The following is a 13,802-nucleotide window of genomic DNA, read 5'->3' as shown; positions in this document are numbered from 1 at the left end:
TGGGAGAGAAAAATATGTTCTTAAACATTGTACAAGACTGGGCACATGGTCAACACCCTGCTGAGAATCAGAAAGAACAGAAACGTCCTGCACTTGCTGCTGTACTTTGTGCAGGCAATGATGCAACATGTTTAGCACAGGCTTTAGTGCAAAGAATGGAGCAGAGGTCACTTGCCTCAAAATCACCTGGGCTTTCCTCTGATTTGAGAGCCTGGTCCACAGGGAACCTGCTATCAGTGCATCAATTTTGCTTTCCATAGTAATGTCACTGTTCAAATTGCTGTGGCTAAGGTGAGCAAGATTTATCCAACTGTAACATGGACTCTGGAGGCACCTTGCTTCTAGACACCCGGAAAGCTGAAGGAGAAAAGGTGAAAAGAGGGTCATGGAACAGGCAGTGAGCAGCAAGACTAAAGATGAAGACTGGCCAAGCACAAGGAGAAAACCTTCATGATAAAAGGCGATAGGCTCTGTCACTTAAGGATCTTCAGAACAGGACTGCGCTGGAGTCCTTTTTCTGTTATCAACTAGAGTCTCATAAAAAACTTTTGTAACCCCTGGTCAGCAAAATCTTCCATGTAGGAGCCATATTTTCTGTGACAGTCTCCCAGATCATAACCTAGTGTTACTATTTTAATGAGAGCAGAAAGAGCAGTATTAAAAAGGGGTAAAAATGAAGGTGGAAACAACATTCAGACTGAGAGATTTTTCATTCTTTGATGTTTTGAAAGAAATTAAATCAGAAGATGTGAGTGTACTTCTTGTTAGACAAACTCAGCAAACATTAGAATAATTTTATTTAGCCTGACAAAAGTATTGAAAAAAGAGGGATCAAATTCAGTTTACCACAAAGCAGTATCTACAGCAAAAAGAATGCAATAATACGTCTCTCTACTAAAATGCAATTGGAACACATAGAAACAGAAAACTGAGTGAAGCCAGAAAATGAAAGGAAACAATTTTTTTTTTTATATAAGTTGTTTTGAAAGACTAGCTTAATTTCTATTTCCTAAATCTTTTTCTTTTTTCATTTAATGCTTGCCTCAATCTGTATTTTTCTCTTTTAAAACAGAGGCTTTTGACCACTTAAGCAAAACTGATTTTACTGACCTGCTGATGCTAGGATTCTTTTAGGCGGGCTGGGCTGAAAACAAAGCTTTCTTTTTTTCACATATTTTAGATTGTAAAATGTGTTTCTGTTCTGATGGAGAAGGAAAGCAAGTCAAACCTGACAAAACTTTTTCAGAGGTGGGGGAAGGGAGGCAAGGAGAGTGGGAGGTAGAGGAAAAAGAGACGCCCAGAAAAGAGCTGCCAGCAGCATGGAGGATCAGGTTCTCATCTGGCATGAGAAGAACGGAGCCTCATGTTCCTCTTCTGAATCGGGCAGATTGCCCTGAGTGCTGGCTTATTTGGGTTTGGCATTCCTACCTTAAAATTAAATCCTGAACCCAAGAAGTCTGTTCAACAAAAGTTTTGTCACTTCAGAGTAAAAGACAGATCAAACTATTTACTGGCAGAGTTTTGAGGATAATAATCTTTGTTTCAAGCTGTGTTGAAAATCAAAGTACTAGTCTTTAAACACTAAGGATAATCAGTACACCTATTTCATACCGGGGACAGGTAGAGGACAGGAAAGAAAGAGGTATTCAAACATTAGGAATATAACTTGAGACTTCTTCAATGGAGAGGTTTACTTAATATCAACTGTATAACTTGTCTTCATGGCTCCTCAGGCAAACATGCATCTCTTGTGATAAATGTGTATTTTGCACTCTGAAGTGCTTATTTCTCCCTGCTGAACCTAAATGACTAGTTCAGGTGAAGACATGTACCTATCAGGCATTGAAGCCTGGTGAGGTGCATCCCATGCTTAATTACCCTCTACTCCCTGCATAGCCAGTGACGATTCTTCTGAAAGTCAGTTTAAAAGCAAAACCTAATTTAGATATTCAGAATGACCTTCTGCTGGAGAATACTGTTCTCTGTGGCTAGTACAGATAACCCAGGAAGACTTTGCTTAGTTAAATTTAGACTTTCAGTTGCTTAAATTTAGATATCTTAAAAAAAAAAAAAAAAAAAAAAAAGGAAGTAGAAAACCCTGCCTGTGGTCAAAACATTACATTTAAACAGTTATTGATGATACCACTTCTACTGTCTGGCTAAAGCTTGTAACTATCTGAAATCTTTTTAGCTAGATGATTGAGAATTATGCTAAAGGCAGGCAGTGAATACTCTTGTCAGTGTCTCAGATGGCATTTCAGCAACTTCTACTGTGCACACAAAATAACCCTCCATGAAACCACCTTAGCAGTCCAGCACCTCCAAAAGGTACGTAAGTACTACATTAATTTTACAAGTAGTTATTCAGAGAGAAACAGACCAAATGGTTTGTTTCAGTGCATAGTCCTGGGCAAATTCAGGTCTGAAAACCATACTTCCTGACACCCAGTACTTTGTTTTTACCATACAACTATCCTTTCACTCTATATTACTTTACAATATGCATAGCTGGGCTCCCAGCTGGAGTTAAAGCTGCAATGAAATGAGTGTTTGTTATAGTCAGAATGTAAAGCAATCCCTGTCACTAAAGCTACACAAAGATTTCTGTGAGACCTCTTTCAGTTCTCTGTACCTCTCTTAATTTTTCCATCTGGAATAGGTTGTTTCTTCTGAGTCCAAGTAGTAGTCCCAAATGATTTTCCTCCTAGCAAATCCAACCTTCAAAAATAAGGGATGGATGAAAAATTGTGTATTTTGCATTATTAGAAAAGCTTGCCACTGAATTTCAAATACATCATGACTGCAGGAATTGGATGGTAGACACTTGTAATAGGAAGGTCAGAGACTTGTTGGAAAACAAGTGCAAACTGAATGGTCCTTCTACCACTGCACAATCCAATAAAACCAGTGTGAGTCTGGCTCACTGACACACTTGGCTGGGAAACAGCAGCTAAAAACCAAAGTGATCTAGCCCTGCTGCTGGGGTTTTGCTAGATGAGCCTATACTGTTTGTTCCACAATGCTCACATGCAGCTTGCTTGCTGAGCAGGGAAAGCTGAACTTAGCACTGTCCTGCAGTGGATTGGTCCCTGATAATGTTTGCTAGTCTTAGCACTCTTACATTCATTGCAGAGAGAGCATGATGTATAGTGATTTAAGCCATGATGCACACAAGAGACTAATTGCTCCATGAATTAGGGCACTGGAGTGCAATCTGAGAGAGCCGGATACTTTTTGAGTCCTTGGCACTTGCTCCTTATGTTGTACAAAGTGGCTTAATCTCTTCTTTCATCTCTGTCAAATGTGGGTACTACTTTTCTGCCCCAGACTGGGAGCTAAGGAGGAGTTTGTTCTTGTTGAAGATGTGCTCAAATACTGTTGCAGAAAGAATCAGAGGAGTGCCAACAAAATGATTCCTCTGTGCAGACTTCAGCTAGTGTGGAGTAAGTGAGACATAATGTTATATTGAAAGGTAACAAATGAAAAAAATTCACAGTGCTCTCACTCATGAAATACTGCTCATCTTGTGCTCTGATGGATGCAGTTGTACTGCAGGAAATAGAGGTTCACACAATAAAATAGGATTGCAATACACTTGTGCAAGGGGGCATGTCATGATCTGGCTTTTTAAGTAAGTGCTTCCTGTTTATTTTATTCTCCTCAGCAACATTTGTTCATGTTCTTGCTTCTCTCCAAGTTGTGGAGGATATTTGACTGGAGGTGCTGAGTTTTTCAGCCAGCAGCAAAACCCCTAAATTAATGAAAACTTATTGTGTAATAGGCAAGGAAATGCAGTAGAAGATGAATTCTGGATAGAGAGGAAAAGGTGTAAATTTTCACATTGATCCAAAGTCTGTTTGAAAAAGGATACTCCATATCAAGAGCCATTGCAATGCCTATGTGACATTCTTCTGTATGAAGAATAGCCAGATTCCCATGTTTGCTACTGCTGGCTCTTCAAATTCCTTATCAATACTTTTCATAAATCTCTTGAAGAAAGAAAACATTAACTATTATATCATCCTAATTATTCACAGTTAGGGTCATATATTCGTGGTACCCCAGTATAGGCTTTCTTGTTCGGTGTTGGGTCTTCTAATCTGGAGGAGTGTAACTCAATCAATGCAAGAGGTAAGCTCTTTTTTATGCAGTCTCTGGAAATAGAAATAGGGCCCTAACAATAAAAACGTACCATGAGGGAGGAGAGGACTGAAACCCAAAATCCAACTGTGTTTTTCTGAAGATTTGAGTGAAGTTGGTTTACTCACTGAAGTAATTCCCTTTTAAGGCACACAAAGGTACACAAAAAATGAAAGCAGTTAAGAAAAGAACAAGAATTATAACAGTATACATATTAGGAAGTATGAAAATCATAGAATCACAGGATCATAGAAACTTTTAGGTTGGAAAGGACCTTTAAGATCATCCAGTCCAACCATTAACCTAACATTACCAAGTCCACACTAAACCAATTAAGGGTAGACTAGACTAAACCATGTCCCCAAGTGCCACATCTACCCATTTTTTGAACACTTCCAGGGATGGTGACTCCACCACCTCTCTCAGCAGCCTGTTCCAATGCTTGACTACTCTTTCCATGAAGAAATTTCTCCTAATATCCAATCTAAACCTCCCCTGGCGCAGCTTAAGCCCATTTCCTCTTGTCCTATCGCTAACTACTTAGGAGAAGAGACCAACACCCACCTCACTACTACCTCCTTTCAGGTAGTTGTAGAGAGTGATAAGGTCTCCCCTCAGCCTCCTCTTCTCCAGGCTAAACAACCCCAGTTCCCTCAGCCGCTCCTCATAAGCCCTGTGCTCCAGACCCTTCACCAGCTTTGTTGCCCTTCTCTGGACATGCTCCAGCACCTCAATGTCTTTCTTGTAGTGAGGGGCCCAAAACTGGACACAGTATTCCAGGTGCAGCCTCACCAGTGCTGAGTACAGGGGAACAATCACCTCCCTGCTCCCGCTGGCCACACTATTCCTGATCCAAGCCAGGATGCTGTTGGCCTTCTTGGCCACCTGGGCACACTGCTGGCTCATGTTCAGCTGGCTGTCGAACAACACTCCCAGGTCCTTTTCGGCCAGGCAGCTTTCCAGCCACTCTTCCCCAAGCCTGTAGCATTGCATGGGGTTGTTGTGACCCCAGTGCAGGGCCTGGCACTTGGCCTTGTTGAACCTCATACAGTTGGCCTCAGCCCATCGGTCCAGCCTGTCCAGGTCCCTCTGCAGGGCCATCCTACCCTCCAGCAGATCGACACTCCAGCCCAGTTTGGTGTCGTCTGCAAACTTACTGAGGGTGTACTCAATCCCCCCATCCATATCATTGATAAAGATATTAAACAAGGCTGGCCCCAAAACAGAGCCCTTGGGAACACCGCTTGTGACCGGCTGCCAACTGGACTTAACTCCATTTACCACTACTCTCTGGGCTCAGCCACCCAACCAGTTTTTTACCCAGTGAAGAGTACTCCTGTCCAAGCCATAAGCTGCCAGCTTCCCAAGGAGAATATTATGGGAGACTGTGTCAAAGGCTTTACTAAAGTCCAGGTAAATGACGTCCACAGCCTTTCCTTCATCCACCAGGTGGGTCACCTGGTCATAAAATGTAATTGATTCAGAGTCCTGTAGACATGTCAAAGCAGGGACTTGAGATGAACTGTGCTATTTAATCTTTTTACCCTCTCTGGTTATGCCTACAACTCAGATCAGTTTAGTACTTCGACTGGATTACTATCTTTGCTCTCAGCCCATCTAAACATTTTGCAATTTTATCTATTTGTCTTCCAAGCAATGTCCATTTCCAGATAATTATATGTAGTTCTTTGAATGTAGTATATACCTCCAGATGGAGATGTTTCCTTAGAGTGATTATTTCATACCACTTACAATCAAATTTTCTCTGTCTTACTCTGTGCAGAAATGAGGTCAAATACAGCATTCTTCTTGCATATGTATTAGTTGGTATGAATAAGAGTTTTAGATACACAGGTAGATCAGGAGCCTGACCTTGCAAAAATAAAAGCATGAACACAAAACATAAAGCCATTTGCAATGCAGTTTAGGCATTTGCTTCCTGATTCATTGGCAATATGGAAAACAAGAGTACCAGCTAGGTACTGGCTAAGGATTACCGGTCCTATTACAAGCCCTATTTCTAAATTGCTAGAGTGGTCAATGAGTCTAAAATACTCTACAGAACATATTTACTTCTCTTTGCCAGCTGCAAGTTTCCGTGTGCTCAGGCTACCCAGTCAATATTGATTTTTTTAAAAATTCTATGATTTCATTGAAATACTTATAATATTTTTGGTTTGTTACATTTATTTTCATTCTTTAACTATGATTCTCACTCTAGCATGACCTTTGAGTCTGATCAAGCTTCTGCAGTTATTTTTTTATTCAAATGCAGTTGACCAAAGCCAGACTTCTTTTAAAAAAAAATCAGACTCAGTTTATGTTTTGTTTACATTTTTCTCACAAATATAAGACATTTGAAGGATTACATTCTTCCTTCTGTACTTTTCTAAGCCAAAGCTGGAAGAATGGAGAAGAAAGAGAGTATATAACATTAAAAAAAAAAAATTAAAATCATCCAGTTGCACAAAATAGTTGCAGATACGTGCTTCAAAATCTCAGTGAACACAACATTTTTTTTAATTAGCTCTGCTTTTCCTGTAATACAGAAAAAAAGGCTTCATGCCAGGTTATACTTGTATCTGAATTCAATTCAAGATATTACCCAGAAATCCAAACCAAGTGTGATTATTGATAGTCTCAGCATGTGTAGTAGAAGACAGCTGAGTGATAATAGTTTTGTATATATTATGGTACCTCATCAAGTATTATATGTATATGTGCGTCATGCTACTTATCTCTGGCATGTCAAAAAAACATCTTGAGTGCTTTAGTATGTGAAGCGTGATGTGTGTATTTCCTCTTCAAAGAGCATGCTTTCCTCATTAACATGAGGAGCAGTTGCACATGCATGGGGAAGGAGTCTAGTGATTTAGGCCAGGTGGAGCTGCACAGTTTTGCAGATTAACACTTACTGTACTGTACCATTCACATTATCTACAGCAAAAAGATTGCCCTTCTCAGACACAAACTGCACAGACGAGGAGAAAGCACCACAAGCCAGTGTTAAAAGTAATAGCTTCGAAGCATTAAAATCTTATCCCTTTGTAAATTAACAGATTAAATGATCTATGGGGGTAATACAACACATTCACCTGCAGCAAGAGATGTGAGTAAGGACTGAGTTCAAACACTTATCCATGTGCACTGAAACACCATAGACAACATGGCATGTGCAGTCCTGCCATGGGGATATTGCTCCAAATGCCTAAACAGTTCAATCAGTGTAGTGAGGATATTCATGCGTGTGACAAAATTCAGATCTGTCTTTCAGATCAAATCTCTGAGACTTCCAATATCTGTCATCATGCTGGCTATGGCATACCCAAGATGCAAGAACATCACTGGAAATTTAGGCCCTTCATGAAGGAAGATGGCACTGCAAAGGGTTTTTCATCCTCAATCAGATCAGTATGAATGCCCTGAAAATCCCCGTGATAATGTCATGACAGATGTGCTGTTTTGGAGATCAACATGTGGCTTCTTGATGCTTAAAGGAACAGACAGCTGTGATCAATATGTATCTTATCTCTCTTGGAATATTACAGATATTACAAAGAATGTGTCAGAAGATTATGAATCTGAGGGATGAAAAGTTTTAGGGAAGGGATCCCAGGTTTAATTTGCTGTGTTAGTGCTGTCCATGAGACCCTTTCAGGAAAGCCCAGGATATTGTGCCTGTGTCAAGCTCTCAGCAGCAGGTGTGTAACCTCTGGTTTTCCATTCACATTCCATCACCTCTTTCCTCTGTCCACAATATACCCTCCCCCTGCCTTACAGTAGAATACCTTCATTTCACTGGGGTGAAAATGGGGATCCAATATTTATGCTCCTATGTCTGTAAATGCCTGTGGCAAGTACTGTGAACAGAGCAACAATAAAATGCTGGCGCCAGTAGATCAGTGTTAGCTGCTTACCGGCTGGTGGGGTAACTGCCCATGGACAGCATTGCTTAAACCACAGTTCTGGTATGAAGATGAAGCATGGAGGTGGCACCTGGTACTGTAGCTGAGAACCTTTGGTTTAAAGGGTAATGGATAGGATATATAGGCTACTGCTTCTGCCCAGCATCATGAAATTGTAGCTCCTCTGAAAAGAGTGGCTGGTTTCATTTCTATTCCTTGTTCACTAGAATATAACATAGAACACCTCTGTTCATATTCACTAATGTTATATCAGTCAATATCGCAGGTATAACAGCTATAAAGCTTTCCTGTTTTGGCCTAGGTATGAGAAACATTAGTACAGAGAGCAAAGGAAATGACTCCTCGTTGAGAAGTGGGAACATATTGCTATCTTCCTCTTTTGCTATCTTATATATAGGGAAATGTAAATTTTGGTCTCTGGATCAATGACTTCCCAGGAGCTTATACTGACTAAAAACAATGCTTACAGCAAAAAGAAATACAGAAGTCAATAAACATTTATGTCTGAGTCAAAGCCACAGAAAGATGAGTATAAAACAAATAAACAAACAACAAAAAAGCCAAGTACAATGGCTGGCAAGTGAGGCAGACTGAATTCCATACTGCACGCAACCCCCCTACGAGGCTTTTGCAGTAGGAAAAGGTGATGCAACAGAAGATTTCTGGAGAGAAACCCAAAGGAGGAAGAGGCCTTCTTGCTTTCTGTGTAAACAAAAAACTCTAGTTTGTGCTTTTTCTGCCTTCTCTGGGTGGGAGAGAAGCCTCCCTGTGCCAAAGGTTCAAACAAAACAAGGCTATTGGGGCAGAGGGTAAGTGCTGTTCCCAGGGTGCTTTCCCTGTTTTGCTGCAGGACTGAAGTATTTTGTGTTTTACCTGATACAAATAAACCTCTTTTCAAGGTACTTCAGTCACAGGAAAGGAGGCAGCAGAACAGTTACTATTGACTTTCCACATATCTTCCCCACTCATTTCCCTCTGATCAAGGCAACATTCAGATTTCTCTCCTCTTCCACTGAAAGAAGAGACTGGAAGGGATGCAGCTTGCTCAAGTGGCTGTAAATTTCATTGACTCAAAGTCTTTAATGTACTTTATCTGCATATAAACCTTAAAAGGACTACAGCTAACTTTCAATGTTCAGGGACAGGCCAAGGACAAAGCAACATAGCCCTGAGGCAGGCACTTCCAATGGACATTTAAAGTCTACTAATGACTTATGGTGTTCAGAAATAGCAATAAAATTTCATGGGTTTGTATAAATAGCTGTTTTTTCCTTCCTGAAGACACAGAACAGTTGTCATAATTACTCCATACTAGCTAGGTCTACACAAAGCCTGTCTTAAGAGGTATATTCAAAACTGATTTATGTGACAAGATGTATGTGTCAGGAGATTTCTATAAATTTAATTTTAAAAGAGGAAAGATTTTTCCTAGTACTTACAGGCTGTATAGAGGTATGAAAAATAAATCTTCTTTAGGAAAAAAGAAATTAGTGTAACAATATAAAAAAAAATGAGTGTCCTGTGTGACTGACCCAGTGTAGTCACGCATATGATGTACCTCATATATACCATTTTTTGTTATACGTAGTTACACATATGCAAAACATATTTTGAATATTCCATATAGTTTGAAACAGACGCACATTTCAAAATATACTAGATACAGACTGTTTCTCAGACATTTCTGAACAATAGAGCAGCACTAATCAGTCTAGCTCAAAAGATGCTTTTTAAAAGCTGCTGTGGATGTCATGTTGTGATTAGAAAGCAATGCCCATCCCCCACCTTTATTAGTCACGGCAGTTTGAGACTCATACCATATGCAAGCCTGTGTTACAGAAAGATTTCCTTCAACCTAAACAGAAGATTCAGAAAGAAGAAAAGGAAGAGGCTCTATGTTTTTTCATTAAGAAATACCCAACATATAGGAAAGATCTCAGACAGCACAGTGGTCTTGCATTCTTTAGGCCCTATTCCCAACTCCCTCACTTGTGAATACTTTCAGAGAAGTACTATGGTAGCCTAAAACTTCTGCAAGAAGAGAAATACTCATCCTGAGCAACTATAAAACCAAAAACCATTCACTGGAATGCACTGAAAGTTGAGGAGCCAAGGCATGTGTGTCCAGGAAGATTGATGGGCTGAGGAAAGTAGGACTGGATGCAGACATATCAAAACCACATCGGAAGAAGAGGAAACTGAGCAGCTGTGTGGGCAGTCCTTGTCATAGACGTGCCATACCTGCCACGACAGGCAGTGCCGCCGAGACAGGCTGCAAGCACATGTCCTCCCCTCCTCCTGAACACAAGCTGAAGGGTATCTGACAAATCCCCTCTATGCCTAAAGGAACAAAGCATCCTTCACTGTGAGCTAAAGATACAAAGAGAGGCCCCAGAATAATGATTGTTGAAGACAGACTAGTATTTGGACATGTATAATTGAATGACGTATGGTTGCTAATCACAACATGACTTGAAGTCATATGATACTATGCTGTCCAATTACCCCATTTCTACCTGGAGGCCCCTTGAGTCTGCTCTCATCATTCAGAAAATCTCTGCTTTTGTGCTTCTTTTACAGTCCATTTCTTCCCCCTCATTGCTTCTTTTCAAAAATGAGGAAGGGGGTTGAGGGGGGCTGAAAAAAAAGGTAAGAAAGCATATCTGGAAAATGCATTCACTTATCAATCAAATCTAAGCAGGAAGCCTTCAGGAAGAGTGGCAGACTGGAAAGTGAGGATCACCTCTTATGAATCGCAGGTCAAATTTCATACAGAACAGAGAGATAAAGGCTGTGTCTTCTCCATTGTGGTTATGTTTCATGGTGGTAAATGCAGAGGAAAAAAAGTCCAGGCTGTCTTGGGAAGCTCAGTCACACTCCTCTACAGAAAGAATCACTGAGAATGGGATATTGTGACAAAGTGAATATCCATCCTTCATAACTTTTAGTGTCATAAAGGCAGGATAGCCATGCTGAAGCTCTCAACTCAACAATCAGAGGCCTTCAGATACTATTGAGGCACACTTTTTCAAGGGATAGAAAGCATGACAGAAACTCCCTATTATATCTGCCATTTGTCATTCCTGACCTGCACTCATGCTCATCATTGTCCATTTTATCCAAGTAGGGAAGATGGAAGAAGTCAAGACCAAATGGTTGATTTGGCTGATTCTGGATGCACACATATTTGCTTAAGAGTTGAAAAAAAAAAGAGTAAAAAGAACACGACAGATTTCTTCTCTTTCCCTATTGTACATCACTCTTGTTTCATATGGATCTCCAGGATGGTCTGGAAGTTCCCTGGATCTCCTCTCAGAGAAGAACCTTAGCTCATGAGAACAGGGTGTTCAGAAACAGAAAAACAAAAGCCCACCTTATTCAAGTTTAGAAGAGGCTATTTTAGATCTTATTAGAGCAGGTTTCTATCTCAAAAAATGGAATTACATGAGCAGAGTAACAAGGTGGCTCTTCTGAGAGTATGAAGAAGGAAACATGCTGCAGCTAGTTCAGAATAACATCTCAGGCCTGAATTTCTTTAAGCCTTGTCCATGCGGTTCTTCCATCAGTATATTAAACTTTTTTTTATCACTTTACCCCTCCTAGTAACTGTTTACATGCAGCATACAATATTATGGATAAAAAAATGGAACAGTTCCTGGAATAAAAATTTTCAGTGCATTCTCTCCTGAAAACCCCAAAGTAATTATTGCCTTTACATTCAGCAGGCAGGAATCAAAAAGCAAAAAAATGAGCTGTTCATGCAATGCTTCTCCTTAACATTTTATTGACTAGAATGGAATTCCTCATTTTCCCTTCTCCCTTCCTCAACACTCAACACAGCTTCTTAGGAGCCAAATCACTCAGTCCAGCAAACTCATACCATCCCTAACACCTCCTCCTTTCTCTTCACACACTTAAACCTTCACCTTCTTATCACTTAGTGAGAACAATTTTTTAAATTTTCCTATATGTTTTGAGAGTGATGAAACAAACTCACCACTGGGTTTTGTTCCTACAGACTCTTAAATCTTCCAAGCCTTTTCCTTTCATATACTGACTTTATATTCTGTATTTACAAGCATTTTATTTTAGCTCTCCTGTTACCATCATATATTATGATGCACAGACTCAAGGAGACCTTCACTAGCTTCATTGCAGCTCTGTAGCTGTTTGTATTTGCCATTGATGAAGTCGGACTTCAAGATCAGAGACTTGAAAAACAGCTGGGGCAGGAAGCTGAATAGTGGTTTCCATGGAAGATTTTTCTACCATCTTCTTGCTTCTCTAGAAGCAAAAGATGGATGTACAACTGAAATACAAATTCACTGCATTTCAGGAAAGCCCTGAGAGTGCAGCTTGTGCCTTCCTGAGTAATTAGGAGATAAGACAGTTTTGTAATGTCTGCTGAACAACTGATTACTATCAAACTTGTTGAGATGATGTTTGTCTTTGTTTCCAGGACTACCATACTAAATAAACTGTTTCAGTCGTCATGAGGAAAAGGGGAAAAAAGAGAATAGTGGGGTGAGTAAAATAAGATTTTTTTCACTGACAATTTGTTCACTGCTCATAACTTTGTAAGACCTAAATGAAGATGAAATATGTTCTCATTAAGAATTAGCATGAGTGGCTTTCTTGGCAGAACCAAAGAAAAGAAGTATTAATATGATGACCAATAAAATATTTATAGATACTAGTCAAATAATAGTAAACTGCATTAGTCAAAACAGTAATAAATATGGTTAGAAAGAGCAAGCCATGCTTTTGAACATCACTTTCTTCAGCTGAGATCATACTATCCTTCATCTTATATAGATGGTTAATGAATCTAATTTGGGAGTAACAATGGCTACAAAGTAAGTGTAAATTCATGAAAAAAGAAATATAAAACAGTGAATTTACATTTTCATATAAGGAAAAATTCACAAGATTAAATTTTACCCACTGTGAATCTGACACAAGAAAGAAACTCAGGAGCTGGTTTTAAATTGCATGAGACTACAATAAAAGACAACCATTCTTAACAGGGCTGTTATCTGTGTCTCCAACATAGTGGCGCCTGTTATTCTTATAAGGTAGTGTCTGGAACCCTTTCATTTACAAACCTGTTTTTCAGGTGCATGCAATCCTGCTGTTAAACTGAATCAGAGTCCATGATAGATTTAACACATTTTCATTTGTGAGAAATACAGTATTTGATTTTTTTTCATTTTATTATGGTAATAGGAAATGTCATGGAATCTTAACTAGTTTAGAAATATTATTTTTCATGTTCATAATTACCACTCTATTTTTTGGAACAAAACTCCATAGGATCCCACTTTCAAGAGTTATAACATGCCTGCAAATCCATGGGCTTGAAAAGAAGGTAGGAAAACTCAGTCTAGGATGGAAAAGAGGGTAACACAGGGTTATGAAACTGAATTTTATTGAAAATCTTCCTGAATGATAAGGGCACACCCAGTCCTTTGTGAATCTAAGCTGAAGAGTCTTTGATGCACAGAATATCAGATCTAATTGCTAATGAAAATCTGAATCAGAACTATAACTTGTAGCATCTAAACCATCATTTCTAATAACTAATGTCACAAAACATTAAATTCACACAATAACAGCGGAATTTTATCTTTGTATCTATCATTAAGTTTTGTATCCATCACTGGGATCTCTACCAAAGACCAATGGTAATAGACTCTCCCTAAGGGGATGGTAGAAACATATAATGATCTTTGCTAA

Source organism: Pelecanus crispus, chromosome 1 (genome assembly GCF_030463565.1).
Source record: "Pelecanus crispus isolate bPelCri1 chromosome 1, bPelCri1.pri, whole genome shotgun sequence".
Classification (NCBI taxonomy): domain Eukaryota; kingdom Metazoa; phylum Chordata; class Aves; order Pelecaniformes; family Pelecanidae; genus Pelecanus; species Pelecanus crispus.
Note: the sequence above shows the minus strand (reverse complement) of the source record.